This window comes from Arvicola amphibius, chromosome 11 (assembly GCF_903992535.2).
Source record: "Arvicola amphibius chromosome 11, mArvAmp1.2, whole genome shotgun sequence".
In the NCBI taxonomy this organism is placed as follows: Eukaryota; Metazoa; Chordata; class Mammalia; order Rodentia; family Cricetidae; genus Arvicola; species Arvicola amphibius.
This window is the reverse complement of record NC_052057.2, coordinates 27,037,377-27,042,477: the sequence shown is the minus strand read 5'-3', so window position 1 is coordinate 27,042,477 and position 5,101 is coordinate 27,037,377.

Here is a 5,101-nt window from a genome sequence, read left to right as displayed (position 1 = left end):
TATGTAGGGGGCTTTCTCAGTGGCTCTCTCCCAACGTACTGCGGGCTCTGGGGAGAGACCTTACACACTGTCTGGCCGGAATCAAATGTTTATGTTATTAAACAGTATGTATTTACGAGAATGATGGCGAAAGTGACATGGGAGGCTCTGCATCTTTTTAAAGAGTCACTTTAACCAGGCGGACGCGAAGCTGCCACGTGGCATGTGAGGCTGAGCTGGGTGTTCTTGAGAAAACAGAACGTGCCGAGAGATCCTGAAGCAGGTTTAGGACAGCGCAGCAGAAGAAGTAACTGAGAAGTCAGCGTTGTGACACCCAGGATATCTTGTCCCATTATGAAATGTTTACGGCAAACTTTTAGGAACTTCTTAAAATAAAAGGAAATCTTGATCTAGAAAAAAATAAGACCATTTGTTATGTTGCAAAACAATGGTTCAGCCAAAAAACGAAAGCCTATCAAAAGCACGAGGCCGGAGAGAGCTCTGTTCAGCGCTAAAGCGAGCACTCCTCTTTACTACTCTTAGAGTGGGCCTCGGTTTAGTTCCTGCGCCCACATCTGGCGCTCAGAGTTGCCAGTAACTCCAGTGGCAGGATCTCCCTCCCTACACTGGTGTGCACCCACCCACAAACCCTGTCTTGAAAAATAAAAAGCAAAATGCAGAAAGAAAGAAAGAAAGAAAGAAAGAAAGAAAGAAAGAAAGAGAAAGAAAAAAAAGAGGAAACAGAAAATTCAGATAACTGAATAGTTGTAAGAAGATTGAAAAGAACCAGGCAGCAGTGGTGGCGCACACCTTTAATCCCAGCTCTTGGGAGGCAGAGGCAGACTGATCTCTGTGAGTTTGAGGCCAGCCTGATCTACAGAGTGAGTTCCAGGACAGGCTCCAAAGCTACACAGAGAAACCCTGTCTTGAAAAAAAAATAATAATTACAAAGAAATAATACTCAAACAATAAGAATAATTCCTTTCTTTTTACCCTTCCCCTCTCTCTCTCTCTCTCTCTCTCTCTCTCTCTCTCTCTCTCTCTCTCTCTCTCTCCTCTCTCCTCTCTCTTTTGAGACAGGGTTTCTCTTTGTAGCAGTCCTAGCTGTCCTGGAACTCACTTTGTAGGCCAGGTTGGCCTCGAGCTCACAGAGATCCACCAGCCTTTGCCTCCCAAAGTGCTGGAATTAAAGGCATGTACCACCACTGCCTAACTGAGAATAGATTTTTTTTTTTTTAGCAAAGTGTTGTGGTATGAAAATATAATCACGCCAGGAGGTGATGGCGCACGACTTTAATCTTAGCATTCGGAGACACAAGACAGGTGGATTTCTGTGAATTCAAGGCCAGCCTGACCTATAGAGTGAGTTCCAGGACAGGCTCCAAAAGCTACAGAGAAACCCTGTCTTGAAAAAAAAAGAAGAAAAAAGAATTGGTAATACTAGCACTTAGGAGGATGGGGAGTTTGGGCTATTATAACAAAACTTTGTCCCAATCTTTTGATTGTTGTTGAGTTTTTTGTTTTTGTTTTTTCAAGACTGGGTTTTTTCTCTATGTAGCCCTGACTGTCCTGGAGCTCACTCCATAGGCTATGCTGGCCTCAGACTCAGAGATACACATGCCTCTGGCTCAAAAGTGCTGGGAATAAAGGTGTGTGCCACCACCACCCCGGTGTCTAAAAATATTTTTTAATTTCAATTATATAGATATTACATGTTTGTTGTTAGAATTTTTAATTTTTAAAAAAACCGTTTACGTATGGATGTTTGCCTGTATGTATCTGCGCACCGAAGAGGGCATCGCCACTGGAACTGTAGTTACAGATAGCTGTAAGTCATTTTGTGGGTGCTGGGCATCTCTCCTGGGTCCTCTGCAAGAGCAGCCAATGCTCTAACCACTGGCCCATCCCTCTAGCCCCCAGGCCCCACTATCTAGCAAGTAAGGTAGAAAGCATTTTGCAGATGTGGAAACACAACGACTCCCTTAGCAGTCAGAGGCTCTAGCCCTGCTGCCGACACCACCACAGTTTCCAAGGACACAGCATCAGCCTGAGAAGCCTGAGTCAGCGTGGACCTGTGTATGCAGATGCCATGCTTCAGTTACCACGCAACCTTCTAGCCGGGGAACCAGTCCTTCCCAGTTTCCTAGAGACACGGCAGCCACTTCTGACCACCAGACAGTGTTGCTTATCACAGCACAACTTCACAATTTAAAATTAACCTAAACGCTGAACTATATGTGGATAAATCATCACATCTATTACTGGTAGATGCCCATATTGAATGGTGAAGAGTAACTCTTCCTTCAGCAAACGCTAATCACAAACACTATCCTAACATATAACTTAGCTTCAGTTGCTTTAGTGTTAGGGTTTTTTTTTTTTTTTCTTGTTTTTGTTCCCTTTCTTTTTAAACAGGACCTCATGTAGCCCACAATCAGCTCAAGTTCCTTATGTACTTCTGATTCTCCTACCTCCGCCTCCTGGGTGCTGGGATTACAGGTGTGTGCTACCATGCCTTGCTTTATGCAGTGTTGGCCTGGAATCCGGTGTCCACCGCAAAATGGGGAAGCTCTGCCAGCTGAGCTACATCCCTAGTCCGGGGTTCTCACAGGTTGGTTAGTTGGTTGGTCTGGGGAATGACACTGAGACGGAACCAGGGCCTCGTACAGGCTAGCAAAGTGCTCTACCGCTGAGCTTCCTCTCCAGTTCTTCAATTTTATAATTTGAAAGTCTTTACTTAGTCTCCCAGGCTAGCCCTGATCTCACCTTGTAGCCCACGAAGGCCTTGAGTTTATTATAACCCTCCTGCCTCAGCCTCCTGGGTAACTGGGATTACCAGTCCCACATCTATGCCAGACCCAGTTTTTGTTTTCAAAAGATTTGTTTCAGCTTTCATATTCTTCCAGGTCAGCGACGACTAGCTGGCAAATCATAAAACTCGTTTCCGGGATCCAAAAGCCCAATCAGATACTGGCTTAAAAGCCAATATGGAAAACCTGGCGTAGCAGCCTACACTTAGAATCCCATCACTCTAGAGGTAGAGACAGCAGAATCAAGAGCTAAAGTCCAGCCAAGGATACACACCAAGTCTGGGTTCAACCTAAGTTGCATGAGACCTTGTCTCAAAGCAAAACACAACAACCAAAGATATCAATGTGGAATTTCGCACGGTGACACAGACCTGTAATCTGCACACACAGGAAGCTGAGGCAGAGGAATCACAAGTCTGAAGTCAATCTGGGCTAAAAAGCAAACACCTTTCTTTCTCTCTCTCTCTCTCTCTCTCTCTCTCTCTCTCTCTCTCTCTCTCTCTCTCTCTCTCTTTCTCTCACTCACACACACACACACACACACACACACACACACAATCAAAGTTTAGTAAAAGAATCTCACTGATCACTGAGCAGAGCGGCAGGAAGCATCTACCTGTGATCCTAGCTCCCGGGAGGCTGGGGTGGCAAGATCAAGTGTTTAAAGCCATCCTGGCCACAAAGTAAGAACACGTCAGGTACAGACAATGGGCCATACTACAGATCCCATTTGTGCCTAGACTGGCCTGTTTGTGGACAGCACAACCTACACAGCCTCAAATGGCGACCTGCAAGTGGATTTCTACCTCCTGGTATAGGGAGATGGCAGAATACTCCATGTTACACCTGTTGACCAAAACACCTACCAGGAAAAGGGAGTGAGCCCATCTGCACTCTCTAAACCATTATTCGACACTCCTGGCATTACTAGGGCGATCATACATCATCCCCAAAGGGAAAGCTCAAACTGGAGATTGCCTGATCCTCGTATTTGTCTCCAGTAAGGCCACTTGGGAAGTAAATGAAACGGGCTGTTGGGATTTCGGGCAGCAGAGCCTTGTGCACACTCTTCCAGCTGCACTTAGCAAACAGAAGTTGGAACCTGACACCCTGGGGAGGTTTGGGCTGTGTGTCCCCAGCTTTAGGGAAGGCAGGTCTCTGGGGCCATGTTCTCTACAGTGCTCCCAGCAACTCAGGCAGCCAACGCGAGGGCTCCCTGTGCAGAAAGGTCATAGCCCTGAGTGCTGTTCGGGGTTATCTCCCCACTATCGCTCCCCGGAGGTACAGCTCCACTACAGCCTGGAATATTTGAGGACAGTAATTGGCAAGATTTATGGAAAATTATTTTTTCAGAAAGGTGCTTTCAATTTTTATTGGGCAAATTCCTCTTTCCCCTGGTAAGTGCCGGAGCATATGGGACAGGTAAATGTCTTAATGGATGGCATAAAAGTAACATTCTTTTTCTGCCCAAGTGGATGACTCGCACATAGGGCTTCTAATCCCATTTCTCACTGGAGCAAACATTCAGTGCAAAGGAAAGAGAGGGGGAACTCCCGCCCTTCAACCTGGCTTTCTCCACGGTTCAGTAATGGCTAGATCATTTCACAGAATCAAGTCATTGCTTCTGGCACATCCATCCTTGGGGAAGGAAACTTTTATTGAATTTCTCTCCTCCAGGTGTTAGCCTCCTCCCTGCCTCTTACATTATATACATCGGATTTGTGCCCTTCTAAGATCTAATACAGTAAAATGAAAATAGCCAAAGGCGGTCTCTCTAGGTTCCAGAAGGAAAGATTAATGGCAGAAACAAACAGTTGTGGGTGAAAAGTCACAGGGGAGCACAGTGCGGGTGAACATCGCCCAGATGAACATGCATGGGACCACTTGCTCCTTAGAACTGGGATGATTTCATCCATTATTAATTTGGGCCTTTATGGCATGAAAGAACTAAATAACCAGCTTGGAATCAGTCAGCGATCAGCTTTAAGTTAGAATACAGGCGATACAATCCATCCAGCCATAGCCACTTATTAAGCAGCTACAGCGTTTTACTCAAACCGTGCTTGTCTTAAGACTGGGTGCCACGTAGCTCACGCTGACCTCAAACTCATCCCATAGCTGGGAATGACCTTGAACTCCTGATCCTTCTGCCTCTACCTCCCAAGTGTGTTGTACCACCATCCCCAGCCTCTCACCTATCTTACGCACCTCTGAGAAAACAGTACTGAAATATGGATTAGCTGGCTTTCTATCCTGTCCCGATACTTAGTGAGGCGCTTGTCATTTTATAGCATAGCTATCCCTACGCGTTT